Here is a 16,662-nt window from a genome sequence, read left to right as displayed (position 1 = left end):
GGTCCTTCCACAGGCCCCTTGGCCGCCCTGTATCCTCCTCTCCAGTTCTGCCTGTCTTTTCTCTCCGTTTGTATCAAAGAGGAGCACCCCCTCAAGCCCAGCCGCTTCAGCTCTGGGCGCCCAGGGGCGGTCCCGAGGGGGGAAGTCGGCCCTCGTAGCCACGCCTCCTCGGGCGGGAAAGGGCGGACCATGCAAATTAGAGATGGCGCTTCAGCCCGAGAAGGACGAAGCCGCAAAATATACACAATTTCTCTATTACAATTTAGGGAATAAAAAAGCTGCAGAAGGCTCTAGTGCAGTGATACCCACAGTACAGTCAAGGAGGCACAGGAATTGAGGCCTCGAGTGAGCAGGAGAGGCATCACCGTGAGTTGAACATGGATGCAGGGAGGACGGTAGGGGCGAGGGCAACTCGCTAGGTATCGCTTCTCGGCCTTTTGGCTAAGATCAAGTGTAGTATCTGTTCTTATCAGTTTAATATCTGATACGTCCTCTATCCGAGGACAATATATTAAATGGATTTTTGGAGCAGGGAGTTGGAATAGGAGCTTGCTCCGTCCACTCCACGCATCGACCTGGTATTGCAGTACTTCCAGGAACGGTGCACCCCACCCGGGGAAATAACTGAGTGACATAATGGCAGACTGCGACCTGGCTACTGGCTTATCCAACCGACAGCTTAGTTGTTCTCGGCTGTTCTTGGCTGCTTTTTTTTTTTTTCCAGCTAACGGCTGTTGTGGGGTTTTTTTCGGCGTGCTCGTTTTCCTCGCCAGCTTTTTCTGTGAAGGCGTGCAGGCTCGCAGACACAGTTTTTTCGCAGCTCGGCGGGTCGCTTCGCGGAAGAACGACCCTAGCTGGCAGCTCCCGGTCAGGGCCACGATAGTCCCCCGGGGGTAAGCCCCATGGGGACTCGGCCTTCTTGGCTGGGAGGCAGGAGAAGAGAAGGCATGGCCTGGGGGAGGGGGACAAAGGCAGGGTAAGAAGGTTTGAGCAAGGTTAGGATTGTTAGGATTGGACAATTGGAATAGGGTTCCATAGGATTCCGTGGGCCTTGGGCTATATTACATGGGGCTGTTCTCTAGCTGTCAGATAGCAAAGCTCAGGGGACTGACTAGCTGGAGTGTGAGCGTACATAGAGGGGGCAGTTGCAGATACGCGTGCTACAAGGTTGGTTTGCCCATGACAGCAGGCTCCCAAGGCAAGTCGGTTGCATCTCTAGGAATTAGCTAGTCCTGGGAGGGGCAGTCTCTTCCAGGCCAGCAGGCCCGCAAGATGTCAAGCATTCAACGTATAGAAAAATTTAAAACATGATTCATACACAGTGGGTGATCATCCTATTTGAACTTTTCAATCTAGGGATTTCCTCGGGGTAGAGGGTGGAAAGGAAAAGAGGGTGCTTGTAGAAGTTTTCGACTCGAAAAGAGAGTGGAGGCATACACCTCTCCTCCCATGGCATCCGCCCCACCCCCACCCCCACCCCTAGACACACACGAGATCAGATTCCAGGGAATGGTATGAATTAGGGTTTATTCATTCAAGAAATAATGTATGGAGTGGCTACCGTGTGCTAAGACCCAGTGACAGGTGCACAGGTATAAAAAAAGACAGGCCCTGCTCAGAGAAAGTTGATAGTCTCCCTTGGAGAAAACAGAGCAATAATTCATTATGAGTGCGCATGTGCACATGACTTTCCTAATCTGAAATTCCTAAAATCCCTTCCGGTCAGTTCAGGAATTGACCACACTCACGGTTCAGCAAAATACACCCTCAGTTGTTGCAAGGCATTAGTTTCTTTGTATCCTGCTTGTTGAGAACATTCACGTCATTTGATGCAGAGATATTAACGTGCTTGATTGTAACTAGAGTGTTTCATAGAAACAGTCCGTATTTCTAAAATCTGAAAAATTCTGAAATCCGAAACCTATCTGTCCCTAAGGATCCAGCATGGGGGTTGGGAGGAAAAAACAAAACAAAACAAAACAAAACAAAACAAAACAAAACAAAACCCACAACACCTTAGAGTGCCTGAAGCCAAGGAAGGACAGGCATTCAGGAAGGGCGCTTCAGCATCTAGGGGATGAGAGGTCAGAGGGGATCCCAAAAGGAATGTCCAGGGGACAGTTGGAGAAGGGGGCGGCGGCAGCAGCCATCCTATGATGGACTTGACATGTCGGGACGGAGCCTGAGCAGGAGGAGGAGAGGCAGTGGACACGCAACGTACACGATGACTCCACCAGCACGTATAGCTGGTCCCCCCGGGTCTGGCACGATGGGCACATGAGCAGAGGGCCACTGTGGCAGCAAAGGTGTCCAGAATGGGCCCTCAGTCCTGAACTCAGAGAGGCACTAGGCCTGGCCCTTTCTAGGGTTGGGGCATGGGGGGATTCGGGGCTCCTCTAGCCGCCATCTTTGTTCAGAACCTCCCTCTAACTGGCCAAGCCCATCCTTGCTTCCTCCCTTCCTCGACTTTTTCAAAGCATTAAGCACCCCCCACCCCCATCAACCTCCTGCACTCTTCACTGGGTCTCAGCGACTTCCAGGATGACCCAACTCCATGTTATGACCCAGACTCCAAAAGTCAACTGTTTGCAAAGCACTGATCACTTTGCCTATACAAAATACATGTCTGCACAGGTCAAAAAAGGTGAATGAAACTGGGGGAAAATATTTGCAGATGTATCACAGGCAGGGTTTATCTCAGTATTCTATAATGAAATCTGAGAATGTGATCAGAAGAAACCAAACCACTCAGTAAAACATGGACAAAGATCACACAGTCCACGGGAAAGATAATAAATTACGGTTTTTCACATACAAAAAGATGTGCCACCTACCTATAAAGAAAGAAATGCATATTTAAATGGCACCGAGGTATAATTCATAACCTGTGAGTTTGGCAGCGATTCCCAAATAGCTGGGAAACCATAAAGTGACCACTGAGGAACATGCAACCAAGCAGAGAGGTCTTGTACTGGGGACGCCTGAAGGGCGGTCATCATATCCACCCACACCCTGGGGCTGGGCGAGCTGGTTGATACTGCGGATGGAAACAATCAATAAGCTAATCTATAAGAAGAACAGAGGAGAGTTTTGTTAGAGCCAAACTGAGATCTACAGTCTGGGAGGGGGAGGCAGCCCCTCAAGCTCTGATGAGCTGCTCCAGAGAAGCACGGTGGTGTTCCGCACAGTTTTCTGTCTTGTCCCAGCAAAGAGCATAAACCATGACAGGGATACATTCCTTTGAGGTTTCCAAAAAAGACAGATCAGCATGGGCACAGGGAGCCAGTCTGGCCTTGGCGCCTGGGACGGGAGCCTCATCGTCGCAGAAGTCCTAGCATTGACATCTCGGGAAGGGAGGTCTCTGTCTCTCTCTTCAAAACCGACATTCTTTAGTTCTGGACAATGCACCCTTGTCTTCCGTGGTTAGAGGAAAGCAACGATGTACTTTTGCTAGGCCTCAAGACAGGCTGTTCAAGATAGCACAAAGGTCACACCAAGTCATGTATAAGCCAGAACCACCTCCCCATGTCATCTTCTTTAATCCTTCTCCATCGACCCCGACTCCTGCATTTCACAAGTATATCGGTGCCGGGCACTGATCTAAGTGGTGGAAAACGCAGTCCAAGCGGGAATCTTCCCAGTAGCTGAGGTGGGGGCAGGGTAGGGTCGGAGAGTCGGAGAGTGGGGGAGGCAGGGTTACAGCCAAAGCAAAGCACCTATATAAACATGTCGGGTCTGCCGCAGCTACCTAGAAACTCCAGACCAGGTTGGGGCACCGAGGGGCGCCTCCGGTGAGGGTGGGGAGGGAAGTTGCTCAAAACAGGCCCCGTTAGGTTTTCTTAGGGCCGGGGTTCCCGCGAGGAGATGAAGGTTCAGAGAACTATCTGGCCAAAACGCTGTTTCTCCCCAGTGTTTGCTAGTGGAGGGCTGACTCCTGCTGGGCATGTCCACAGAGGGCCTCAGAGCTAATCTGTCGGGAGGGTGGGTAGGGTTCCGGGAGAACACGTAAAAGAGAAAAGCCAGGCGGGCAGAGAGTCCGGGAGTCAAGAGCCAAGGCAGGGTGAGGCAGGAACCTGACCCCAGATGCCACCTGCCCTTACGGGAGCCGTCGTGCTACAGGCCTGGCGCCAGCAAACCTGTGTGTGTGCCACCAGCAGCCCTTCTCCCCTCCAAGGTCGACTTCCTGTTCTCACGGTTTCCCTCCTGTGGAATCCCATCAGTTAGCGGGGCCTCTGCTCCAGACCACGGCTTTGTCTTGAGGCAGGGTGATCAGTCCTGCAGGTCAACAGCCTACTAGCTGTGTGACTCTGGACAAGTGTCTCCACCTCTCTGGGCTTGGCGATCACGTCTGTGAAATGAGGATGGTAACAGCGTCAAACCGCTCTAGGGTCTCCAGGATCCAAGTGGGTTCAAACCTATCAAACAAAGAATGCAGCGCAGTGCCTGGCACGTGACTGTCGAGCCTTCAGGGTTCCTTTCCCTCGTTTCCCACAGACTGGACAGAACTGATGAGACATTAGGGCAAGGGCCGACTGTGCTAGTGTCCCAGTCCCTACAGCTCACACTACAGGCTTTGCGGAGAACCGAGGAAAGACTGTCCACCCTCGTGGCGATCCCGGAGTCTCAGTTAAGGAGCTTGGGGAGGAGGGCGGAGCGGAGACAGGTGCACAGTCACGACGGTTCCTGCCCAAGGGCCGGGCCTTGCCAGGCGGTCCACGGCGGACACTGCTCTCCCGGATGCACAGCTACGTCTCCGCGACTCGCTTCGGGACTCACTTCGGGAGCCCGCGGGCGGCTCTCGGCCCGCAACTCCTTCCACCAACCGGCTCCCGCCGCCCAACGGCAACCCACTGCCTTCCGCCAGGAGTTGGTGGGGTGCAGCGTGCGCGGGGCCGGACGGCGGTGTGGACACGCCCCTGGGGCGGGGGAGGGCGGGGCATGCAAATAGCGAGTCTTCCTCTGGGGAAGGTTGGGGGGTCCCAGGAGCAAAAAAGGGATGTGAAAATTGACCAGGAGTGCGGGAGACAACTGGAGCTTCACAGGTCTGGAGTTACACAGGATAGTGAGCCAGGAATGTCGGCCGAGGGTTAGGGTGCTCACCGTGAGTTGCATGGAGATGCAGGGAGGACGGTGGCGGCGAGGGCAACTCGCTAGGTATCGCTTCTCGGCCTTTTGGCTAAGATCAAGTGTAGTATCTGTTCTTATCAGTTTAATATCTGATACGTCCTCTATGCGAGGACAATATATTAAATGGATTTTTGGAGCAGGGAGTTGGAATAGGAGCTTGCTCCGTCCACTCCACGCATCGACCTGGTATTGCAGTACTTCCAGGAGCGGTGCATCCCCGTCTCGGGGACATGATAACGGTAATGCCAAAAGCAGACTTGCCGTAGGAACTCTTCTGGTAGTTTTTCGAGCTTTCACCTTTGGTTTTTGTCGTAGTAGCGAGCCGGCTGCAGCAACAAGCTGTCTGTCGGAGGTACCTCACGACGTGGACTCTTGTCTTAAGGTCGGCTTATGAGCAGTTTCTTAGCCGCCTTCCGAGTCTCCCAGTAGAAACGGCGGTATCCACGTAGTTTGATAGCTTTGACGTGCTTGGGTGTCTTTTCGTGTTCAGCGGCGGGAGAAAGCACTGCTCTGAGCCGGGCCCAGGCGGAGTTTCAGAGCCCCGCGTGCGAGGCGGGAGGTTTGCGGCAGTGCCACGGCAGGAGCAGAGCTCAGGGCTTGAAGTGCTGGAGGTGAGCACAAAAGACGAGCTTTTTCTCCACGGGCGCTCTACCTGCTCACAGTCACATGTCTGCTGACGCTAATGTGCGAAGCCACCAGGACCAGTCTCTTCTTGCTCCATCCTCGTTTATCTCTCAGCCTCCCAACCTCCTCCTCCCGAACCTCCTGAAACTCAGTGACCTGTCAAAGCTGCAGTATTTGCTGCCTCTTTTTTTTTTTTTTTTTTTTTTTTTTTTTTTGGATTGAAGTGTATAGTTGACTTACAATGTTGTGTTAGTTTCAGGTGTACAGCAAAGTGATTCTGTATTATATACATTACATACATTGATTCTTTTCCATTATAGGTTATTTTACAAGATATTGACTATAGTTCCCTGTGTTATATAGATGCTATACAGGAGGCCCTTGTTGTTATTTTAGGTACAGGAGTGTGTGTCTGGTAAGTACTTTTTTTTTTTTAGATTCCACATGTAAGTGATATATGATATTTGTCTTTGTCTGACTTACTTCACTTAATATGATAATCTCTAGGTCCATCTATGCTGCTGCAAATGACATTATCTCACTATTTTAAAGCTGAGTGATATTCCGTTGTGTATGTGTATTGTGTATACACACACACACACACACACACACACACACACACACACACACCCCACATCTTCTTTATCCATTCATCTGTTGATGGACATTTAGGCTGCTTCTGTGTCTTGGCTATTGCAAATAGTGCTGCTATGAATATTGGGGTGCATGTATCTTTTCGAATTAGAGTTTTCCCCGGATAGGCAGAGGAGCGGAATTGCTGGATCATGTGGTAAGTCTATTTTTAGCTTTTAAAGGAACCTCCTTACTGTTCTCCATAGGAGCTACATCGATTTACATTCCCACCGACAGTGTAGGAGGGTTCCTTCTTCTCCACACCCTCTCAGGCATTTATTTGTAGACTTTTTAATGATGGCCATTCTGGCCAGTGTGAAGTGACAGCCCATTTGTTAAGTGTTTTCTTGACATGCCTGCTTTACTGACTCGACCTCTGCCCCTGAGGTTGACCCTGCCGGCGGAAAATTTAATGAAGATCAGTTTCTGGTAGAAATACCCAAGTAGGATGCCCATGTCGTTAAGTTGAGCACCGCCTCCAATTTTAGGTGATTGAAATCGGATTCCTTCAGGTAGCCCTCAAACCGGCTCTGCCAGGACCCCTGCCTTCCAGAAGGAATTACAGGTAACTGAGATCATACCTGCAAGGGTCTTCTCTGATAGGGAAGGAAAATTTGTTCTACTTACCTATCTATCTATCTATCTATCTATCTATCTATCTATCTATCTATCTATCTATCTATCTATCTATGTACCTTGGCGGCGGGGGGGATGGGGGGTGGTTGGGGACGGGCCGGGGGCGAGGCTGGTTGAAATCGTCCAGGTGTCCCAGCACCACTGGGCAGCAACGGCCCCAGAATCTCTCGGGTGGGGCCGGAGGCTCGGCGTACTTCTCAACTCTCCAAGTGTTTCTGCTGCACCTGTGGCGCCCAGCAGCACTGCTTAGAGCGTCCAGTGAAAACGCCGGCCGCAGGCCCCCTTGTTCTGCCATACTGACTTTTCCGTGACAGTGAAAGTGTTTGCTGTGCTCCTGCCAATCCAGTCATGAATCGGTGTCGGACAGTCCCAGGCTGGCTTTGCGTTTAGCACACAGTAGACACTCAGTGAAGAGTGGATGGACAAGGAACTACTGAATTCCCAGTTGTGTCACAGACATACGGCCACCCAGTCTAGTGGGGAGGCCCACGGACCCACACTGGAATATGTTGAGGGCAAGTCCCATAGCTTCCACGTTGTGTGGCCCTCCCCACCCACCCCAGGTTTGTTTTGCGAGTCGGGACTGATGACACCCCCCCCCCAACACACACAGACCCACCTGCACCAAGGGGGTGTGAAAAGCTTTATAACTCACGAAATGAGGCTTTCCAGCGACGGCAGGGTGGCTCCCCCAGCAAGTTTGAAAATGGCCTGAGAGGGAGGGAAGGAGGCCAGGTTGGCGGTGAGCAGAGGGGCCAGGGTGAGGCTTTTCCCATCAGCTGGCTCAGACATAGCAAGGCGTGAGGAAGAAGGAGTGGCGAGGCTTAAAAGCTGTCAACAGCCCAGCCTCAAAACAGGGTCAGACTCTCCACCACACCCTGCAAGCTGCTTTCCCCTCTAGGAGATGTGGGTGGAAAGCCTCCTTCGACGGGCGCCGAACAGAGGGTCTCGGGACCTTCTGTGAGCCTGCCTTCCACGGTGGACAGTCCACAAACGCCCATCGGGTCAGAGTCTGTCGGCCCACCAACAGAGTCTCGGCTTCTGCACACAAAGGTTTCCTGGGCCGAACTGCCTCGGTCTGATCTAAGGAGGGCTCCGGCCAGAGCTGAGGTAGGGGTGGGGTGGGGGGTTGGGGGGTGGGTTGCGGGTTCTCCGAGAGAAGCTGAACAAGCTGGCCGAGTCTGAGATATGGATGAGCCTGTGAGGGGATGGACTTGAGGGTTGGGGGACGATTATAGTGGGAAAGAGCCCACCAGAAGCAAGTGTTCCCTGGAGCAGTTTTGAGGCCCTCCAGTGGCTGGGCAGGTCAGCGGTGTGCAGACCAGTCCCCTCCATTCCCCCAGATCCCCCCCTTGCTTACCCCTCTGTATTTTTGTCCATGCTCTTGCCTCAGGCTCCAAGGCCCAGGTTCCCCGCTTGTATCAACATGCTTCCCCTCTCCCCCAAGTCCTGACTTGTCCTATAAGCCCTCCCGAAGGTCAGGAAGGCCCTCCTGGTTTAGCCGCCTTCGTGTTCCGTCCCACCTTCTCATGTATTGGGTATGTACCGCCCGCTCTCGGCGGGGACCCAGAGCCAAGTGGGAGAGGCCTGGCGCCTCAAGGGAGTCACCGCCTGTGGGAGGCACGCCCATGTGTTCATCCTCATCAAACCTGGTGTCCTGGTGACTTGGCCCTGGCTGGACGCTCCCCGGGGACAGGAGCGTGTCTGTTCCATCTCTACTCCCGGGACTAAGCACAGGCCCTGGCGGCTTGAGTCACAGGTGATCGATGACCATTGGTTAAGCTGGAACAGGTAGTGAAGTCAGGAGGCCGAGAGTCTGCTGCGATCGGACCCCGGACCCCAGCTGGGACGCTGGCAGCTGTGTCCTCCCGGGCAAACACATTTCCCCAGGGTAAAGGCAGGAGCTTTTTCACCCGGTCTCCTGGTCGGGCAGAGAGTCTGTCCACTGTGTAGTGCCCGTCACTTCCGGAACCCGCATCCGTTCTCAGGAGAAGGCTCATCCCTATAGGTGACCCCCCACTTGACCGAGGTCGCCTAGGGGGCAGCAGTCTGATCACTGTGACCTCTCAGTGCTGGGCTCCGTCTGATAGGTGCACCAACCATCGTCTGCATGCGTGGGTGAGTCCCTGGCGTCAGAATCAAAGGTGGTTAGGTCAGTGTGTTCTGCTTCTTCTCAAAGAAAACTTCAGGATTATGACCCAGAAATGTGCATGTGACGCTGGTGAGGAGTAAAGGTGGCTTCTCGAATTTGCGAAGGAAACATTCACGCATGTACTCTGTGCTCCAGAGTAAGCACCACACGACTCAAAGGTTCAGATGGATGTTGAGAAGAAGAAAAAGAAGACCTTGAGGAAGATTTAGGAAATTACCTTATAAGTCCTTTCTAAAGTTGACTCAGAATCTGAAAGACAGTTTTAAATCGATCACCCTGACCATTTTTATAAAGAGGACTTTGAATGGAACCTTAAGCAAATGGAGTCAACACCTTAAGCAAAGCCAAAAGACAGATATCCAACAGGAGAACATAGTCACCGCCTACATTACAGACGAAGGGCCAGCCCCCTTCATGTGGAGATGGCAGATACAGGCCCTTAGGACCAAGGCCAACCAAAAACCCTGTAAGAAAAGGGCCGCCGTCTCCGCCCGAATGAGAGAGTTCGTTCACAGAGAGAACAGAAACGCGGCTCTGAAGCACAGGAGAGGACGCTCAGAGGACTAGAAAACTGCAAATCCACCCTACGCTGCGGTACCGTTTTCACTTCTGGGATCAGCCCCTCGTCCCCCTGCCCCTACCATTACACAAAAAAAGCATTCCCAACTTTGATGCCACGCGGGGCTGCTGGCGAGGCTGCGGAAAGAGGCGCTGCCCGAGAACACCTGCCCTACTCTTCCAGTCACCGCCCCTGATCTCTCGAAATTCCAGGCTTCTTGCACTGAGGGTGACCGAGACCGCGACGGCCGCGCACCACCGTGAGAGCGCAGTGGCACCCGGCGGGCCTCCGCAGAGCGCGGTGCCGGGGAACCCGGGGCGAATCGCAGGCCCTTGGGGCACGTCGATTCGAGCGAACTCCGCGGGCGTAAATCGCGCTGAGGAAACGGAGATGCCAAGTTTTTGATTTGCGACGGGCGATGCTCCATTCCAGGGACTATATTCCAGGACATCCTTTCTCAGTACATTCTCCACATTCTCCTCCTCCTCCTCCTCCTCATTGGGGGGGGGGGGGGGCGGAGCGGGGCGGGGGAGGTAATTAAGTTTACTCATTTGTTTTAGTTTTAGAGGAGGTGCTGGGGATTGAACCCAGGACCTTGTGTATGCTAAGCATGCGCTCTACCGCTTGAACTATATCCTCCCCCCAGGACACCCCTTCTCAGGACGAAACCACCCGGGGACTCGAACCGTCGGGCAGTAACGGGCAGAAGAACACGGACGCAAGCAGAGCAGAGAGGTCCTGGGCAAGGAGAGGCGAAGGGGTGTGGTGGTGGCTGAAGAGCCGTCCTAATCGTGACGTGTCGGGCACTGGCTGAGCGTGTAGGAGGCACGCTCCTTGAACGGTTGTTGAATGTGCAATACGTGCGGGGGAAAGAACGGTGGGCAAAATCAAGTTCTTGATTTCTGGGGTTCCAACGGTGAGAGCTGCTACCGTGTCAGCGCTTCCTTCGCAGTCCGGGGCGGCCGCCCCTCCTCTCCGGTCTTCGGCTGCAAGTGCTTCCAGGGCGGGGAGGCGGGCTCCGGATGGGGTCCTGGCTCCCGATGGGGTCCTGGCTCCCGGCTCCCGGCTCCCGGCTCCCGGCTCCCGGAGGCGGTCCGGAGGGTGGAGTCAGGCGGCTGTAGCCGCAACTCCTCGGAAGGCAGAAGGCGGGGCATGCAGATTAGACAGTGGCTGTTGGGCGCGGGAACGACGGAACAATAAGGGATATAGGGTTTCTCGTTAAAAATGTAGAGAACAAAACCAAAATCTGCTCAAGAGTCTAGTGGCAGCGGTGTGGACGACGCAAAAGGAATGAGACAGTGTGGGTTAGAATGCTCGCCGTGACTTAAATGTGGGTGCAGGGGGGACGGTAGCGGCGAGGGCCAACCGACCGGTATCGCTTCTCGGCCTTTTGGCTAAGATCAAGTGTAGTATCTGTTCTTATCAGTTTAATATCTGATACGTCCTCTATCCGAGGACAATATATTAAATGGATTTTTGGAGCAGGGAGTTGGAATAGGAGCTTGCTCCGTCCACTCCACGCATCGACCTGGTATTGCAGTACTTCCAGGAACGGTGCACCCCTCCGGGGGAACAATTCTCGTCTGAATGATAGTTTGAGCTTCTTGCTACTTGCTTTCTCACGGTCTTAACGGTCTTAAGCGGTTGTTTCGTGCTTCTCAGGAGGGAATGGTGGCAGAAAAGAGTGAAGTTCGTACAGAGTGTACAGCCTGTCAGACCTTTTTTTTTTTTTTCTCCCCCAGCCGGCTGCAGTAAGTAGCCTGACTTCGGTGATAGTCCTCGGGTCCCTGCAATGACCGAGTGTGAGTCGAGAAAGGGGATAACTCCTTAGGGAGAAGTGCCTGCTATCTTCTTTCCCCCACTGGCCTTGGTGTGTGGTGTCTGTTTTAGAGGGTGTTTGGTTTTTTGTTTTTCCCGCTGCTGTATTCTCTTCCCGTGCCTCTCTGACTTAAGCTTCGGGGGTTCATAGCGGGAACGTGATTTGTTCCTTTAACAGAAGGAACAAAGCCTTCTCTTCTGTTAGTTGAGGAAGGGAGGCTCCTCACGGAGAACCGCGGAAGTGACACGGCACCCTCCCTACGTGGGGGGGGGGGGAGGGGGGAGAAGAGAGATCCACGGAATCTCCTAGCTAGCCTGGCCACGACCTTCCACTCAGTCTGGGCGCGGAGGATGTGGTTCGCCACGCAGGTCCGCACAGGGCTTGCGCTCGGGAACAATGTGTAAAAAACTAAGCAGGAGCTGTGGACAGCAGGCTTTCTGGACACAAACAGTGGGATGCCCCCCCTCCCCCCACCCACCCCCCGTCTCGGAGGGAGGGTGTGTCTTTTTGCAGTAGTTCATTTGCTGACAAGTGGTGGTCTTTCAACCACCGCTAAAGTTATTCTCCCATTTTCAGCCGATAATGATTAGCTGTCCTCCCATTTCAACTCAATTCTGACAAGTATCTACCTGGAATAAGCATCAGATCCTGCAAGTTACAGGTTCTGAAGGCATCTCAGATTATTGCCCCCTTCATACGCCAATCAGAAGTTCAGGTTGTTACCCGTGCTTCTGACCCACTGACTGTTGTGGATATAGAATTTTGCCTGCCATACTAGTAAACAAATAATGTTGCCTGCCATCCCAGTTCTCTGTCAAGAATCAAACCATTGGCCACTGCATTGGCCCACTGAGGGTGCAGGGCCCACTTTCAGGATGGAGAAAAACAAATGTTTTCTGTGCTTCGGATACTGACCCCTAGGTAGTTCAATGCATATCTCGGGAATAATTTCAGTGAAACCTGATCCTTGCATCTTCCCATACAAAAGCACTATAATCATTAACCTGAGATGTCTCTTCTTTGTGATTAGCAGTAATCTGTTGATGTTTGACTAAATGTGGGGGGTTTTTTTCGCTTTGTTTTCCAGCAAAAACCTATCTTGGCTCTTCTCTTACCTCCTTGCAGCAGTTCTTCAGGGTTTGTCTCCTGGATTACACTCCTAAATAAGATCCCAGAATAAAACTTAACTTGCAACTTTTAGGTTGTGTATCTTTCTTTACAGTTTTGGCGACCTTGAAGAGGCCCAGAGCAGACCTCTCCTTTGCCTGAACTCAAGAAGGATCTGAAGCCTTAGAGCCAGCATAGGCCCCCTTTGCCTGCCTTCCTCCTTGAAGAAGAGTCCCGATAAATTTGGGTGAGTCTCTCCTCGGTCATGGATCTCCTGTTACTGACTGTTGGTCCTAAGTTTATTTAGTGGTGAATAAACTGTGAGAAGTTTTTCTTTCAACTTAGTTTCAAGAGGAGGTACCTGGGTTACCCTAGTTGAAAAACACTAGAACGATTTTGCTGAAAGACACTGAGGTTACCCCAGTTGAGACACTGGGAAGATTTTATTATGCATGTACATAATTTACATTTACAAGCAAACACTTAATTGGGAATTAAGTGAAACCTTGCCCTAAAAAATGGCCAAATTCGGGTTCTTTTGATATTACAAAATTAACTTTTCACATCTGTGGCTAGAGAAAGCCAGCTTGATGGCTTCAGAATTCTGACCTTAAGGGAACAAAAGCCCTTCTAGGAGACATTTCCATTACTTTTAAGTCCTGTGTCTATCTGTATATTTAACACCTTGGCCTTTACTTTCTTAGACTATTTTGGGCAATAAACTTTCTGGACTTTGTGGAGGCTAACATCCTTTGCACTCTCGTGTGGGGATGCCTCGTGTCTTACTGGTTTGAGTATTAAGATAGTATTTCTCAATGGTTAGATGAAGGATCTTTTAAATTGGAGAAACTTCTAAACTGGTAGATCCCGAGAGCTCTCATTATAAAATAGCTGATTTATTGGTACCTATGGAGAGACCAAGTTAGAAGGTGGATTTAAAAAATACGACTAACCCGAGGAACAGCCTGTTTAAAAAAAAATTGGGGGACGACTTCTCTGTAGTCTAGACTTCTACTCAATTGGTATTACAGATGCAAATAAAAACATTACATTAATCCTGTTAATTAAGCTGATTAAAAGGGAAATAACATGAGGGAGAAAGACAAGTGACTTCTCTCCTGGATCAGAAGACCCTAGGGCCAACTGGCACCAGCAGAGTAACAATAGGGAAGCCACATATTTAACCCAGACCAGAATGACACGCAGGAAATTTTCCATTCTCTTCTGCAGTCTGAAAACAGCCCAAGAAAACCTCCATTCTATACTACACACAGGGATACGATGATTTCAGAGCAGCAGGTTTCACGTTCCCTGCAGAACTACTGCAAAAAGACACACCCTCCCTCCGAGACGGGGGGTGGGTGGGGGGAGGGGGGGCATCCCACTGTTTGTGTCCAGAAAGCCTGCTGTCCACAGCTCCTGCTTAGTTTTTTACACATTGTTCCCGAGCGCAAGCCCTGTGCGGACCTGCGTGGCGAACCACATCCTCCGCGCCCAGACTGAGTGGAAGGTCGTGGCCAGGCTAGCTAGGAGATTCCGTGGATCTCTCTTCTCCCCCCTCCCCCCCCCCCCCACGTAGGGAGGGTGCCGTGTCACTTCCGCGGTTCTCCGTGAGGAGCCTCCCTTCCTCAACTAACAGAAGAGAAGGCTTTGTTCCTTCTGTTAAAGGAACAAATCACGTTCCCGCTATGAACCCCCGAAGCTTAAGTCAGAGAGGCACGGGAAGAGAATACAGCAGCGGGAAAAACAAAAAACCAAACACCCTCTAAAACAGACACCACACACCAAGGCCAGTGGGGGAAAGAAGATAGCAGGCACTTCTCCCTAAGGAGTTATCCCCTTTCTCGACTCACACTCGGTCATTGCAGGGACCCGAGGACTATCACCGAAGTCAGGCTACTTACTGCAGCCGGCTGGGGGAGAAAAAAAAAAAAAAGGTCTGACAGGCTGTACACTCTGTACGAACTTCACTCTTTTCTGCCACCATTCCCTCCTGAGAAGCACGAAACAACCGCTTAAGACCGTTAAGACCGTGAGAAAGCAAGTAGCAAGAAGCTCAAACTATCATTCAGACGAGAATTGTTCCCCCGGAGGGGTGCACCGTTCCTGGAAGTACTGCAATACCAGGTCGATGCGTGGAGTGGACGGAGCAAGCTCCTATTCCAACTCCCTGCTCCAAAAATCCATTTAATATATTGTCCTCGGATAGAGGACGTATCAGATATTAAACTGATAAGAACAGATACTACACTTGATCTTAGCCAAAAGGCCGAGAAGCGATACCGGTCGGTTGGCCCTCGCCGCTACCGTCCCCCCTGCACCCACATTTAAGTCACGGCGAGCATTCTAACCCACACTGTCTCATTCCTTTTGCGTCGTCCACACCGCTGCCACTAGACTCTTGAGCAGATTTTGGTTTTGTTCTCTACATTTTTAACGAGAAACCCTATATCCCTTATTGTTCCGTCGTTCCCGCGCCCAACAGCCACTGTCTAATCTGCATGCCCCGCCTTCTGCCTTCCGAGGAGTTGCGGCTACAGCCGCCTGACTCCACCCTCCGGACCGCCTCCGGGAGCCGGGAGCCGGGAGCCGGGAGCCGGGAGCCAGGACCCCATCGGGAGCCAGGACCCCATCCGGAGCCCGCCTCCCCGCCCTGGAAGCACTTGCAGCCGAAGACCGGAGAGGAGGGGCGGCCGCCCCGGACTGCGAAGGAAGCGCTGACACGGTAGCAGCTCTCACCGTTGGAACCCCAGAAATCAAGAACTTGATTTTGCCCACCGTTCTTTCCCCCGCACGTATTGCACATTCAACAACCGTTCAAGGAGCGTGCCTCCTACACGCTCAGCCAGTGCCCGACACGTCACGATTAGGACGGCTCTTCAGCCACCACCACACCCCTTCGCCTCTCCTTGCCCAGGACCTCTCTGCTCTGCTTGCGTCCGTGTTCTTCTGCCCGTTACTGCCCGACGGTTCGAGTCCCCGGGTGGTTTCGTCCTGAGAAGGGGTGTCCTGGGGGGAGGATATAGTTCAAGCGGTAGAGCGCATGCTTAGCATACACAAGGTCCTGGGTTCAATCCCCAGCACCTCCTCTAAAACTAAAACAAATGAGTAAACTTAATTACCTCCCCCGCCCCGCTCCGCCCCCCCCCCCCCCCCAATGAGGAGGAGGAGGAGGAGGAGAATGTGGAGAATGTACTGAGAAAGGATGTCCTGGAATATAGTCCCTGGAATGGAGCATCGCCCGTCGCAAATCAAAAACTTGGCATCTCCGTTTCCTCAGCGCGATTTACGCCCGCGGAGTTCGCTCGAATCGACGTGCCCCAAGGGCCTGCGATTCGCCCCGGGTTCCCCGGCACCGCGCTCTGCGGAGGCCCGCCGGGTGCCACTGCGCTCTCACGGTGGTGCGCGGCCGTCGCGGTCTCGGTCACCCTCAGTGCAAGAAGCCTGGAATTTCGAGAGATCAGGGGCGGTGACTGGAAGAGTAGGGCAGGTGTTCTCGGGCAGCGCCTCTTTCCGCAGCCTCGCCAGCAGCCCCGCGTGGCATCAAAGTTGGGAATGCTTTTTTTGTGTAATGGTAGGGGCAGGGGGACGAGGGGCTGATCCCAGAAGTGAAAACGGTACCGCAGCGTAGGGTGGATTTGCAGTTTTCTAGTCCTCTGAGCGTCCTCTCCTGTGCTTCAGAGCCGCGTTTCTGTTCTCTCTGTGAACGAACTCTCTCATTCGGGCGGAGACGGCGGCCCTTTTCTTACAGGGTTTTTGGTTGGCCTTGGTCCTAAGGGCCTGTATCTGCCATCTCCACATGAAGGGGGCTGGCCCTTCGTCTGTAATGTAGGCGGTGACTATGTTCTCCTGTTGGATATCTGTCTTTTGGCTTTGCTTAAGGTGTTGACTCCATTTGCTTAAGGTTCCATTCAAAGTCCTCTTTATAAAAATGGTCAGGGTGATCGATTTAAAACTGTCTTTCAGATTCTGAGTCAACTTTAGAAAGGACTTATAAGGTAATTT

The 16,662-nt window shown here is 52.4% G+C and overlaps 4 non-coding genes across 4 annotated transcripts; 3 read left to right on the top strand and 1 right to left on the bottom strand.

The window, feature by feature from the left end:
- Positions 1–421: 421 nt before the first annotated feature.
- Positions 422–612, top strand: LOC116158033 (U2 spliceosomal RNA). Its single transcript, XR_004142260.1, has one exon. It is a non-coding gene; the product is annotated as a U2 spliceosomal RNA (small nuclear RNA).
- Positions 613–5,156: 4,544 nt separating this feature from the next.
- On the top strand, positions 5,157–5,347 carry LOC116158034 (U2 spliceosomal RNA). Its single transcript, XR_004142261.1, has one exon. It is a non-coding gene; the product is annotated as a U2 spliceosomal RNA (small nuclear RNA).
- A 5,758-nt stretch (positions 5,348–11,105) lies between these two features.
- LOC116158032 (U2 spliceosomal RNA) lies at positions 11,106–11,296 on the top strand. Its single transcript, XR_010384696.1, has one exon. It is a non-coding gene; the product is annotated as a U2 spliceosomal RNA (small nuclear RNA).
- A 3,451-nt stretch (positions 11,297–14,747) lies between these two features.
- LOC116158035 (U2 spliceosomal RNA) lies at positions 14,748–14,938 on the bottom strand. Its single transcript, XR_004142263.2, has one exon. It is a non-coding gene; the product is annotated as a U2 spliceosomal RNA (small nuclear RNA).
- Between the last annotated feature and the right edge of the window lie 1,724 nt (positions 14,939–16,662).

This window comes from Camelus dromedarius, chromosome 16 (genome assembly GCF_036321535.1).
Source record: "Camelus dromedarius isolate mCamDro1 chromosome 16, mCamDro1.pat, whole genome shotgun sequence".
NCBI classification, from domain to species: Eukaryota; Metazoa; Chordata; class Mammalia; order Artiodactyla; family Camelidae; genus Camelus; species Camelus dromedarius.
Note: the sequence above shows the minus strand (reverse complement) of the source record. Positions and strands in the feature narration are given on the sequence as shown.